The sequence below is a fragment of the Giraffa tippelskirchi genome, chromosome 1 (assembly GCF_054371585.1).
Source record: "Giraffa tippelskirchi isolate mGirTip1 chromosome 1, T2T-mGirTip1v1.2.pri, whole genome shotgun sequence".
NCBI lineage: Eukaryota > Metazoa > Chordata > Mammalia > Artiodactyla > Giraffidae > Giraffa > Giraffa tippelskirchi.
The window spans coordinates 82,851,078-82,865,845 of NC_137275.1; the positions used below are offsets into that span (position 1 = coordinate 82,851,078).

Genomic DNA, 14,768 nt, shown 5'->3' on the forward strand with positions numbered 1-14,768 from the left:
AATACAAAAGAAATATTATTTGCATTGGTTAACTTGGCTGATGGTAGCTGATCATTACATTACTTATAACAGTCTGGATACTACTAAGAGTAGTAAGAGCAGCAAGAGCAGTAGTAGTATTTTATAGTACTTCAGTCAAGAGGAATATCTGCTAATTTATCCAAGAGTTGAGGAAGATATCCTAGGAAAAATATGACTTAGATTGTTAAGGAGAAGTTTGCTAGTTTATGGCAAATGTACTGTAAGAACATTACAGACAGAAAAAGTTGATCAAGTATGTATAATAATGTACAGTTACCTGTTTAGATAATAATAATAAGTGCAATATAGATATAGTGTAAGATGAAGATGCAAAACAGTAAGTTATTTCAATGATTTGAACACTTTTCCTTGCTAAATTAAGATGCTGTAAGTTACTCTGTAGATAGCTGGGGACCAATAGATATTTTTAAACAGCAATATGACATAATCAAATTTATGTTCCTTCCAGCATTTTCTAAGGAGAATGGAGATTGATCACACACCTTTCTCGGATTCTGTGGGTGGGGGTCAAAGAATCAGATATTTTGTGCTGATGGGCTCAATTATTTCATGGAAATAGGAAGTTACATCATCTACTGAGAAATGGTGAGGGTTGGAAATGTTTAAGGTGAACGGTAAAAGTTTATTTTCCTGTTTTTGTTTTCTTTTCTTTTAATAGACATTGAAACTGGAAAGGGATAAGTAAAATTAATACTGCAAACTGACTCAGATTGGAGACCCTTCTTGTGTGGCACTCTACTCTGCAGGGGCACCAGTGTATGGGAGAAGAGAGGATAGGTGACTGATCAGTTTGGGATGTGTCTGGGCCTGGGCAATGGCATGGCAGTAAAGTAAGGGAATTGAAGTACCTGGGAAGAGAGTAATAAGGATGATCAAATTAGAGTAAACAGTAAAGCAGAAGCTACAATATAGAGAAAAGGAATGATACAATACTGGCTGTTGCTTAGAGTTCAATGAGAAAGCTTAATAGGAATGAGAAAATGGAAAATGAAAGACCAAGTTTGAAGAGCAGGGTATTGAAATATGAGAGATCTGTCTCATAGGATGTACTAGGTAGAATGATGTCCCCCAAAGATGTCCACATCATGACACCCAGAACCTGTGGCTATATAACACGGAAAAAAAGACTTCCTAATATTATGAAGTTAAGAATATTGAAAAGGGAAGATTATCCTATATTACCCAAGTGAAACAATATAACCACAAGGGTTCTTATAAAAGGAAGATAAAGATCCAAGTTATCAGTAGGCAATGTACCAAAGGAAGCAAGAGGTTACACTGCTATGAAGGAGAAGGAATTTATTCCTTCTCTTTTCCAGAAGGAGAAGAGAAGGAATAAATCCTCAGAAGGCTTCAGAAGGAAGAAGCTCAGCCAACACCTCAATTTTAGTCCTCTGACCCTTAAAACTATAAAAAAATAAATAAATAAACTTGTGTTACTTTAAACCACTGAGTGTGTGATAATTTATTATAGTAACCATAGGAAACTAATACAGAGGACTGTAGGTGTCAAGATTTAAGGTACAGGTGACCAAAACTGGAGTCGTTTTGCAAAACTTGAAATTGAGAGGTTTACTGAGTGATCAGTAGAAACAGAGAAGAATGTAATCCTGCTACTGGAAGTCTTATTCAAATGTCAAAAAATCAGCAGAGATGCCACTTCCACTACAGACTTGTAAGCCTCCAGAAGAACTTTTTTTTTCCTTTTGGTATTCCTAAAAAATTTTGATTATAACTATATGTATTAGTTAGATAGAAATGCCATTAAAAATGTACCACAGACCAGGTGGCTTAAACAATAGAAATTTATTTCTTTACAGTTCTAGAAGCTAGAAGCCCAAGATCAAGGTTTTGGCATGTCGTTTTCCTCCTGAGGGTCTCCCTCGTGGCCTTGTATATGGCTATCTTCTTTCTATGCTTTTACGTTCTCTTCCTTTTGTGTATATCTGTATTTAAAATTCTTCTTTTTACAAGGGCACCTGTATTTTGGACATCTGTTTATTGAATATTAAAACCTGTTAGCCAAATGACCTTATTTTAACTTATTTACATTTTTAAAGGCTCCATCTCTAAATACTATCACATTCTGAGGTACTAAGGTTTAGGACTTCAATATATGAATTGGATAGGTTGGGGATAGAGGGTGGAGAGGTACAAATTTTAGCCTATAACACTGTACTATAGCATTTATTACAGCAGTCTGGCTCTATTTTGCATTTTTTTTTTTTCTCTAATGGGAACTTAACGGTCTTGGGATAGATATACCCTCTAATTTAAATTGATATCCTCACAATGCCTATTGCTGTTTCTTGCCTATGGTGAATGCTTAATACATAAGTAATTAAATTTTCAGTTCCAGCTTTCAAATGTCTATATCTAATTTCTAACAAAGGTAATTATCCACTTAGTGCTAAATGCTAATTGTTTTCTACATTTTCACTCATCGTTAATATATTCTATCTGGGATCATTCTTCCTTTCTCCATGATAGTTTTTAGAGATTAGATGGTAATGTAATATACTGTTTCTGAGTAGAATACATATAGTTTTATCTCAATCAGAGAATATCAGTAAACAAATTAATATCAAACATATGGTTGATCTTCATTTCCCTATAAATTGCATCATTCAATTCATTTGAATAAAAGGTCACTTTAATTCTACTATAACAACACTATGTCAGCAATAGAATTTTACATAAATGAGACATGCAGTATGTAATGTTACTATCTTGGAAGAATTTTATAACTCTACTTTGTAAGTACATGTGTGCATGCTAAGTCACTTCAGTTGTGTCCAACTCTATGCAACCCTATGAACTGCAGTGTGCCAGGCTCCTCTGTCTATGGGATTTTCCAGGCAAGAATACTGGAGTGGATTGCCATGCTCTCCTCCAGGGGATCTTCCCTACCTAGGGATCAGACCTGCATCTCTTATATCCCCTGCACTGGCAGGCAGGTTCTTTACCACTAGTGCCACCTGGGAAGCCCACTTTGTAGGTATTTAGCTATAAAATCGGAGAAGGCAATAGCACCCTACTCCAGTACTCTTGCCTGGAAAATCCCATGGACGGCGGAGCCTGGTAGGCTGCAGTCCATGGGATTGCTGAGAGTCGGACATGACTAAGCGACTTAACTGTCACTTTTCACTTTCACGCATTGGAGAAGGAAATGGCAACCCACTCCAGTGTTCTTGCCTGGAGAATCCCAGGGACGGAGGAGCCTGGTGGGCTTCCGTCTATGGGGTCGCACAGAGTTGGCCGCGACTGAAGCGACTTAGCAGCAGCAGTAGCTATAAAATACTTAGGAAGAATGACAGTGATGAAAATCGTTATTTAAAGTGTAGTTGTATCCATTCATTTATTCATTCATTCATCAAATATATATATACATATATTATATATATATATATGATTTATTATGTGCTACTATGAAACAAAGTAGACTGATGCAGTTTAAACAGAGAAGTAATAAAAAAAAAAACTTGAGTAAAATACTTGCCCAAATAATGTTTGGTTGCAACTGTAGTAAATACGACAAAAGAGACATATGAGGTGCTACAGAGCCTTACTTTACCTGACTGTAATGGACAGGGAAAGCTTTATATAGGAAGTTTGCTTTTTCATGAAAGATCTCAAGCAAGAGGAGGAGTCACTAGATGGAGTGGAAGGAAAACCATTTCAGCAAGAGGATATCATGTGATAAGTCCCTGTGGCAACAAGACAGAGCTTAAACATTACTAGGGGCTGAAAGATAAGAACAGTGGGAACAGAGAGAGTGAGGAAGAATTAGGTGATCTGGAATGGAAGGCTTAAAAGTTGAACACTTTAATATTTTTCCCCAGAAAAATGGAAAGTCACAGCTGGGTTTTAAGGGAGAACGTGCCATGATTGGATTAGAGTTTCAGAAGCATTATTTTATTTGAGTGCTGGAAGCTAACTTTGAGAGAAACCAGAATAGATACAGTAGGTCAGCTGCAAGGTAGTTACAGTGATCACAGAGTAAAGATACCAACTTGAATTAAGTGGTAAACTGCAGATAATGAAGTATTTTCAAGATATTGAACACAATTTCAGAAAGACCAAAGGTGATAGTAATATGTCACATTTGAATGTCAGCTTTGTACATAGTTAGGAACATTTGTATGCTTATTTCTCAAGTCAAGTCCTCGTAAGGTAGAGAGAAGTAAATATACAAGCTTGATAGGAGAGTAGGTGGTTGAGACAAACAGAGGAGAGGGAAAAAAGCGAATTTTAGTTCCATGAGAGACATTTTATCAGTGTTAGTTTTGAATGTTTTATCTTAAACATTCATGTAAGTTTTGAATTCCATACCATAATACTGTTGTTTGTTTTATTATAAATTCTTTTCATTTTTCTTCCCCCAAATTTTCAGTGAAATCCTTCCTGTTGGAGGATGCACATTCTTTATTCTAAGAATTCTCTACCTCCTAATTACTAATTTTCCTCCTAGGAATCCTTGTTCTTCACTTTGAGAAACCAAGTTGCATCTTATGTCCTTTGACTCTCACAGCAATTCAGAGAAAGAATCATTCTAGAGAGATCCATTACTAGTTTAGAGACATGAAATTTGAGGCCTAGAGTGACCATGACACCCACAGCATTGATTGCTGGAAATTAGCAGAGCTAGAACTGTATAACCATCATAATACACAGTAAAAATTTTTGTTTGTCAGATCTTAACAGAAGGCTGTAACAGGTTAGAAGTTAGCTAATTTATGCCATCACAGTATTGGGAACATTAAAATGTAATAAACTCAGTTGGCTTCAAGTATTAAGTCCATAGAGATTCTAAAATAGAAATAGGCATTGCCAAGAGAAAAGTGAAAAGGTCTGTTTCAAAATGTAGTGATTATTCAGAATCAATTGCAATTTTAATAGAAATCACACTTTATCATAGGCGGTGTAAGAATTGCACACTGCTATATCAATGTAACATGGAAATAGCAGCATCATAACAAGTAAAACAAAAGAATACATCCTTGGAAATTATCAAGGACATTGATAATTCTTGACACAATTTTTTTAAATTTATTCATTCCATAAAAATCAAAAAAGCATAATAGGTTAGTAAGAAATGAAAACCTTCTATATCAAATTAAAATAAAAAATAAATATGATTTTGGAAAATACACAGGCAAGAGATCACTATAAAAAAATTAATAGTAGGTAGCAGCAAACTCTAAAACCTATAGTTAAAAACTTGCTAACACCGCCTTTGGCTACAAAGAAAAGTCCGTTTCCTGAGTTACAATTGTTTATACACAGTACATATTTGCATAAAAATAACCATCATTTTCAGGATTGTGGATTTGCTGACTTCTCAAAGCATAGAATTTGATTATGAATAATTCCCAGTACTGTGTAGACATTTAATAGTTGATATTTAAAATGAAAAGTGAAGACCGATTCTCTTCTATTCTTTTTTTTTTTCAGAGGTACTCTTCAAATCCCATTGTTGCACATGACTTAGCAGGCTCTTTTCCCAGCCAGAGGAAAATAAACAAAATTGAGGCTTTACTAACTTCAAAATGTGTGTCATTGAAAAATTACAAGTTGTATTATAGTTAGTGAATATATTTCCTTTAATTATATCCTGAAACAAAGAACTAAATAGAAACCATATTAAGTTTGGATAACAATGAAACAAAATATGAAAACAAAACAATAAAAATAAAAAGAACAAGAGAAGAGATGGTTGCTGCAAAGAAAGAAAACTATTTTTATTTTCCCCAAAATAACCAAAAGCAGTGTCTAAAGTCTGAATCCAAGTTGTCCGAATGTCAAATTGACAATATTTGGTTTATAACATATCCCAAAAGAAGAGAAAACATGGGTGGAGAAAAGGACCAGCCTTTGGAAAATGATGGGATTTTATGCACTGATGGAATTTATAATTTTGCCATTTGAGGAAAATATTGTTATTACATGGTCTTACTTGGAAATAGATACCTTTAAAAAAAATATGTAGTACAGTAGCCTGTGGGGCTCCCCTGGTGGTTTAGCAGCAAAGAATCTGCCTGCAGTGCAAGAGACTTAGGTTCAGTCCCTGGGATAAGAAGATCTACTGGAAAAGGAAATGGCAACCCACTCTAGTATTTGTGTCTAGGAAATTCCTTGGACAGAGGGGCCTGGCAGGCTACTGTCCATGGAGTAACAAGAGTTGGACATGACTTAGTCTACATAGCCTAACAGGTAGATAGATTGCCAGAAACAGAAACTCAGACATCAGGGTATCAGTGTTACGGGTTCAGTCGTGTCCAACTCTTTGGGACCCCATGGACCGTAGCCCGTTAGGCTGCTCTGTCCATGGAATTCTTCAGGCAAGAATACCAGAGTGCGTTGCCATTCCCTTCTCCACAGGATCTTCCTGACCCAGGGATTGAATTGCAGGCAGATTTTTTACCATCTGAGCCACCTGGGAAGCCCATAGTTTTAGCATGAGTGCATTCTTAACATCACTTGAAGTAAGTATCAGAGGCAGAGTGAAATAAGAACTTTGATGACAGGGTAGATAAGAGTGTGAGCTTTGGGGCTGAACTGACTTGACTCAAATTCATAGCCTTGTCTTTTAAAAGTTATATGACCTTCCACAATTACTTAATTTTTTAATTCTTCATCTAGAATGAGGTCAATAATAGTACTACCTCTTTAATTATTGTAAGGAATAACTGAGCAAAAGGGAACACTTAAGAAGTACAAAAGTGTTTACTATTGTGTCAAGGTAAGTTCAGTTCAGTTCAGTTGCTCAGTTGTGTCTGACTCTTTGTGACTTCATGGACTGCAGCACACCAGGCTTCCCTGTCCATCAACAACTCCCAGGGCTTACACAAACTCATGTCCATTGAGTCGGTGATGCCATCCAACCATCTCATCCTCTGTTGTCCCCTTCCCCTCCCGCCTTCAATCTTTCCCAGCATCAGGGTCTTTTCCAATAAGTCAGTTCTTCACATCAGGTGGCCAAAATATTGGAGTTTCAGCTTCAGCATCAGTCCTTTCAATGAATATTCAGGACTGATTTCCTTTAGGATAGACTGGTTGGATCTCCTTGCAGTCCAAGGGACTCTCAAGAGTCTTCTCCAACACTACAGTTCAAAGGCATCAATTCTTCAGCTCTCAGCTTTCTTTATAGTCCAACTCTCACATCCATAAATGACTTCTGTAAAAAACATAACTTTGACTAGATAGACATTTGTTGGTAAAGTTATCTCAGCTTTCTAATATGCTATCTAGGATGGCCATAGCTTTTCTTCCAAGGAGCAAGCGTCTTTTAATTTCATGGCTGAAGTCGCCATCTGCAGTGATTTTGGAGCCCAAGAAAATAGTCTGTCATTGTTTCCACTGTTTTCCCATCTATTTGCCATGAAGTGATGGAACCTGATACCATGATCTTAGTTTTCTGAATGTTGAGTTTTAAGCCAGGTCTTTCACTCTCCTCTTTCACTTTCATCAAGAGGCTCTATAGTTCTTCTTTGCTTTCTGCTATAAGGGTGGTGTCATCGACATATCTGAGGTTATTGATATTTCTCCTGGCAATCTTGATTCCAGCTTGAACTCCATCCAGCCCAGAGTTTCGCATGATGTGCTCTGCATATAAGCTAAATAAGCAGGTTGACAACATACAGCCTTGACATACTCCTTTCCTGAGTTGGAACCAGTCTGTTGTTCCATGTCCAGTTCTAACTGTTGCTTCTTGACCTGCATACAGATTTCTCAAGAGGCAGGTCAGGTGGTCTGGTATTCCCATCTCTCTCAGAATTTTTCACAATTTGCTGTGATCCACACAGTCAAAAATTTTGGTGTAGTCAATAAAGCAGAAGTAGATATTTTTCTGGAACTCTCTTGCTTTTTCTATGATCCAGCGGATGTTGGCAACTTGATCTCTGGTTCCTCTGACTTTTCTAAATCCAGCTTGAACATCTGGAAGTTCATGGTTCATGTACTGTTGAAGCCTGGCTTGGAGAATTTTGAGCATTACTTTACTAGCGTGTGAGATGAGTGCAATTGTGCAGTAATTTGAACATTCTTTGGCATTGCCTTTCTTTGGGATTGGAATGAAAACTTAGCTTTTCCAGTCCCATAGCCACTGCTGAGTTTCCCAAATTTGCTGGCATATTGAGTGCAGCACTTTCACAGCATCATCTTTCAGGATTTGAAATAGCTCAACTGGAATCCGTCACCTCCACTAGCTTTGTTCATAGTGATGCTTCCTAAGGCCCACCTGACTTCACATTCCAGAATGTTTGGTTCTAGGTGGGTGATCACAGCATCATGATTATCTGGGTCATGAAGATCTTTTTTGTATAGTTCTTCTGTGTATTCTTCCTACCTTTTAATATCTTCTGCTTCTGTTAGGTCCATACTGTTTCTGTCCTTTATTTTGCCCATCTTTGCATCAGAAGTTCCCTTGGTATCTCTAATTTTCTTGAAGAGATCTCTAGTCTTTCTTATTCTATTGCTTTCTTCTATTTCTTTGGATTGATCTCTGAGGAAAGCTTTCTTACCTCTCCTTGCTATTCTTTGGGATTCTGCATTCAAATGGGTATATCTTTCCTTTTCTCCTTTGCCTTTAGCTTCTCTTCTTTTCTCAGCTATTTGTAAGGCCTCCTCAGATACCCATTTTTGCTTTTTGCATTTCTTTTCCTTGGGGATGTTCTCAATCGCTGCCTCCTGTAGAATGTCACAAGCCTCCATCCATAGTTCTTTAGTGACAAAGTAAACAAACCAAAAAAAGTAAAAAAATAAAAAGAAAACACCCACAATTATCAAAAAAGGTACACAGACATTGTAATTATTTTGTGCTTAGTCCTGTGCTTGTGATTTCTGGCACATTTATTTACTTACTGCTTAAAATACCTCTACAAAGTATGTATTGTTAATCAGTCACTTGCATGTTGATGACAAGAGAGGCATAGATGTCACTTTTTTTGTGGAGCCTTTCAGGATCTTCTGTGACCAGTTTTGTTGCCTTTCCTAGGATTGTCTTTAGCACGCTGTGCTGCTCTCCATCATTTTTATTGCCATGTTGTACTGTAATTGCTTATTTTAATTTTCTGTTTTTCCACACCATACTATAAATTCCTTGATGGCAGGGTGTTTTTTTCAATTTATATATCTTGAGTGTTTAGCATAGTATGCCATTAGTAGTAATGAATAAATATACATTTGTTTAACATTCTGTGAAATTCTCTGGAACAGATTGTATAGGTTGAGTGGCCCCAAATCCTTTGTTAATCATCGTTTTCCTTTTCTCCTGTACCGTAGATCTATAGTTGGAGTTCATGTAACTGTTCAAAAGCCCTGTCACTTTTTCAGCCATTCTTGCAGCTGGAAGTGACCAAGTGACACAGTTCTTACTACTGAACCAAATACATGAATCAACTACATGAGGAAAGCATGGTGGTATGGGAAGCTTTTGTTTTCCTGTTCAAAAGGGAATAAAGATAACAGACCCATTACTTTTTCTTTCTCTCTCTTTTCTATATTTATAGTAAATATTAGAGTCATGGCATTCATCTTAAGATCACAAAGTGATAACCATAGTCATGTGGGCTGAAATAGTGCCCCTCCACCAAAATTTGTATGCTGATGTCCTAACCTCCAGTTCATAAGAATGACTATATATGGAGATAGAATTTTCACAGAGGTAGTTAAAGTCATTGGGATGGACCCCAATCCGTTATGACTGGAGTCCTTATAAGAAAAGGAACTTGGAACATACACTCATGCACAGAGGAAAGACCACATGAAGACACACGGAGAAGAGGACCATAAATAAACCAAGAGAAAGGCCTCAGAATGAAGCTAACTCTGCCAACAACTTGATAATGAGAAAATCAATTTCTGTTTTAACCTGCCTAGTCTGTGGTCCTCTGTTATGGCAACCCTAGAAAGCTAATAAACAGTGGACCCAAGCCAACATATAAGAATGACCTGGCAGGGAGACTTAACAGGCTTGGGTAGGTAAACCAACACCAGTAACTGCCTAATGTCAGACTTGTGTGAGATAAGTAACTCCTACCTGTTTGAGCCCTTTTAAGTCAGACTGTCTACTAGCTTCTGTCGCTATCTAGAACATTCTTCCTTTTTCTTTGATTCACAAGTGAGTTTGACCTGATTCAGAGTTTGGCATGAGAAGAATTCTGTTACCAAAACCTGGATCAATATGTTTACCTGTCAGTCCAGATGAAGTAAAACAGCCGGATTTGGGTCAGAAAATTCAAATGGCAGCTGCAAAACCAACACAGGGGCAATGATAATTCGAAATAAAATTCAGTGAATTTTCTTTGGAATGAATCTATTAACAACTGAATTCTCTCTGGAAATGTGATTAAAAGTTACCTATCTATAAATATAGCAACATTTCAACGATTTTTATAGTTTTTTAATAAAGAGTATATGTCTGTTACTTAAAAACAAGAGCAACAATCTGACGAAGGATTTTCAAAGAAAAAGAAAAGAAACTCTTACAGGACAAAGTGTGATAATAGGTCAATGAAAAATTGAAGTTATAATAATGGGCCAAAACCCACAAATATACCTAAATTCTGTTATTTACTGCTAAAATGTTAAATACTGGTACTATTAGTGCATTCCCGGTAAAATGTACCCCAAGTGATAGAGTCTTTATTGCTTTCAGACAAGTGGGAAATTCAACACCAAATTTCCTCCTGAAGGTTTTCTCTTTATGACCATCCTTGGTACTAGTTTTCTAAGACTAGATCAAATATTTCCTAAGCAAACCTTATGTGTAAACACTATATTGAGAGAGGCAGTACATTCAGAGGGAAACAAGAGTATAAAGGAACGTGAGGCAGTGAAGAAAGGCAAGTGAGTTTAAAGTTGCATGTTACTAAACTCTCCCAGCTTCCCAGGAAATGCCGTCAGCTGCTTAGTTGCATGGAATATCCGCAGAGAGACTCTATGATACCACCATCTCAAAACTGATAGGAGAGGAAGGGAAAGCAATCTCTCAGTACACTCTTCCTACTCTGTCTTTATTTGATCAAAGATCATTTCATGTGCTATTTCCTCTCCCAGTCCTCTGAATTTTACTAACTGATCCCTTTGGATAACTGCTGGGGAAACTGCCTGTTCCTTGAGTCTATTTTGGCCACGCTGAAGAGCCAGAGCGGCATCATCTCATACCATGAGGGTACAATAGAATTCTTGCTGAAGCTCCACTCTCACTCTTGGGATGATAGGGTATTCTGAAGATGAGGCAAACACAGTAGTGAATAAGGCTTGGCTTTGAGCCTTTAGGAAGACTGAAAGCCATCACTGGGGCTGCTCTATGTGGAAAACTGGGAAAATGGCCAAGGCCCATGCCCAGGGTTAGAGCAGAGCTGAGAGAACTGGATGACTCATAAACTGGCCTGAGCATAGTTCAATTTCCATTTTTTACTTGTCTGTGAGTTTACACTTTTCTTTTGGACTGATTGTGAGGCATCATTAAACTAGCAGATTTATTTCCTTGAGGACAAACAGACTCAGTCTGTATAGGCACTGTCACAATTCTTGCTATGTATATGTATGAAGCTGAGCATGAGTTTTAATTGCTTGCTTTAATTTCATCATAAAAAACCACTTTTGAACCATTTGTAATCATTAAATTCTCCAGTTTTACCCCTGTTGGTTGCACACTATAGGGTGGTAAATTTTAAACCATTAAGGTTAGAATGTAAGTAAAAGTGGCAGATGTCACATCCAGGCAGAAGCAGAAATCCCCTTACATGAGTAGCATATACTCTTCCTATGCCTCCACTGATCACAGAAGCATAAGCCAAGCTGAAGCCTGTAATGTTCAGTGGCTAGAAGGAACAGATCTCCCTACCTACACACATGGGATAGGTAGCCTAGGAAAGAAAAGAACTTTTATTATGTTAAGCTGCAAAGATTCAGGGATATTCTACTCTTGAAACATAACCTAATCAATCAGAGTCCTAAAAGGAAGCCCCTTTAAACTAGATGATTGAAGCATTTACAAAGTTGTAGCCATTAGATGTTAAGTAAACTAACCAGGAATGATGTATCCTAGGCCTCATGACATTGGATAGATGTTATGACAACTGTATCTGAAGGGGCAAGGAGAAGGGTTAATTTCTAGAGCCTATATAGTACAGTTGTATGGAAAGGGCCTACAATAGATTGGCCTATTCTTCAGTAGTAGAATTTGGTCAACCTATAGTAACCTGAAGGGGAAGAATCCAGGAGAGTAAATAACCTACTTTCCTTTTACCCTCCCAGTTGCCTTCCATTGATTTCTATTGATTTCTCTGGGAATCTGGAAGACAAAAGAATCTATTGATGCAGGTAATAACATCAAGCCAACTGAATTCTGTGCATGTCACACCCCTCAACCCCTACCTCTTGTCTCCCCCCATAGCAAGTCTCAAAGTAGTGAAGAGAAATGCATAGGTGATCAGGTGATTGTTGTTGTTGTCATTCAGCTGCAAAGTCGTGTCTGACTCTTTGTGACCCCATGAACTGCAGAGGGGCAAATGAAAATATCCTATTCTGACTTATACAGAAATTGATAATGGATGCTTCTATGACATTAAGATTAAAACATGTGGGATTAATACAAGGACTAGGTAATAAGTAGGGAGATAACCAATACAGGAGCCTGAAATGATAGTCCATGTTATGCAGGGTCAAAGTACTTGGTAACATTCCCACCTTTGCTTGGAAGGCAGCTCATTTACCACATGAACTTTTAGTACTGGAATTGATCTAATAGTGAAAAATAGAATGGTAATGGTTTATAGTTGTTATTGACTGTATTTTCAAGGTATCAGATGAAAAATAGGAGTTCAAGAAAGAAAACAAATTTTAAAGAAATAGAAATAATCCACAAATTCAGGGACTTATTTGTTTTGAAGCAGAACTGCTTTTCAATTCCAAACTATAAAAACAATAAAATGGAGAAATTCTTTGATTAAAAGGGCCAATTAAAATTCAAACTTGTGGTGAGCATCAGATTAAGGACTTGGTCATTAAACTCATTATCAAAAGCTCTGAACCATTTATGGCAACACAAGAAAAAAAAGTCCTTTCAATTAGTCAAAATCTCTCCAGGAAAATAATTAAGGGTTTAGTGAAGTGAAAGTCACTCAGTCACATTCAACTCTTTGTGATCCCATGGACTATATAGTCCATGGAATTCTCCAGGCCAGAATACTGGAGTAGGTAGCCATTCCCTTCTCCCTTCCCAACCCAGGGATCGAAACCTGGTCTCCCACATTGAAGGCAGATTCTTTACCTGCTGAGCCTCCAGGGAATCCCTTTTAGATTTCCTACCAAAACCTGATAGGATCATGGTACCTGCAGTTAAGTCAAGAGAAAAATTCATGGAGGTTTAGTCAATAACATGTGAGCAAATGAGACATATCCATTCTGGGCAGACCTTTTAGAGGCAGTGCATGAACTGCCAGGATCTTGTTCCTCTGCCATGGTAATCTAAGAAACAGGTATCAGGATGAAGCCTCTGAAGGCCTTTTGTCCTGGTGACTATAGTGAGAAGAACACCCTTCTGGTCTTTTAGATACGAAGCAAAAAATAAGAGCAACATTGGATTCTATTAAGTCACTGCATTTTGTGGTTATTTATTATCATCTTAGGGCCTCCCCTGGTGGCTCAGATGGTAAAGCGTCTGCCCGCAATGCGGGAGACCTGGGTTCGATCCCTGGGTTGGGAAGATCCCCTGAAGAAGGAAATGGCAACCCACTCCAGTATTCTTGCCTGGAGAATCCCATGGACAGAGGACCCTGATAGGCTACAGTCCATGGGGTCGCAAAGAGTTGGACATGACTGAGTGACTTCACTTTCACTTTCATTATCATCTAACATATCTTGAATAATACAATCAGCTTTAGAATTGAAGATATGAAGATATGCAATTGAAGATATAGTAGTAACTCTGGAAATGCAAACTAAAAAAGTGAAACGGTAACAGCAAATACTATACAAATAGGAAAATCATGAATAACTGCAACCAATCATGAAATAACTGTTAAGACCTTTAGCTTCATTTATACCATTTCAGGGCATAATGCTTAATTAGGAAAAAAAAGAAAAACCCATAAAGGTCATGAAGAACTTTATATTTCAGCTTTGTAAAATCTATATAAATAAACTTTTTTGTCATTGAAAATTACTAATCAGCTCATGCATTTCTAAATATTTTCAGACACTGTTTTTTAATCTATTCAGAAAATAATGATCCAAGCATAGAGAACAAGAGTTTACGAGGGTGAGATGGATGTTCTGATTGGTCTACATGTAACCTCTGGGATTTCAGGGAGAAATTCTGTTGTATAGTATGAAATATATTTGGCTCTGTTCCTGGTTCTTGGCATAGAGTTCCTAAAACCCTTGGCATTTCCTGAGTGATGGGTGTCTTTTGCTATTCATAAGGAGCCTCTTTGCATCCTGCCTGACATTATGCTAATTAGTTGACTCAGTGTAAACCCCTCAGTAGCTTCTGGAAGAAGACTAGGACCAACAGCTGATTAGAGGGTAGTTCTCCCTGATCCCCCAACCTCCTGGGAATGGAGCTGGAGTGGAAATGGGGCTGGAGATCAAGCTTAGTTGTCTGGGGTCTAGGATCTAATCAGTCATGCCTATTATAATGAAACCTTGATTAAAAACTGAATGAAAAGGTTTTGAGAGGCTTCTGGGTTGGTGAATACATTGAGATTCAGAGCTGC

The 14,768-nt window shown here is 37.5% G+C and overlaps 1 protein-coding gene across 42 annotated transcripts in view; it reads left to right on the plus strand.

The window, feature by feature from the left end:
- The window catches only part of LOC145547098 (uncharacterized), a 745,699-nt gene that overhangs the window by 260,928 nt on the left and 470,003 nt on the right, over positions 1-14,768 (plus strand). For 3 of the 42 annotated variants that reach the window (XR_014083618.1, XR_014083599.1, XR_014083605.1), the window contains one exon: positions 5,497-5,592. The exons of the other annotated variants lie outside the window; for them this stretch is intronic. The gene's annotated coding sequence lies outside the window, so the exon portion shown is untranslated. Of the gene's footprint in view, positions 1-5,496; positions 5,593-14,768 lie in introns of those variants that run through there. 42 annotated transcript variants of the gene reach the window in all.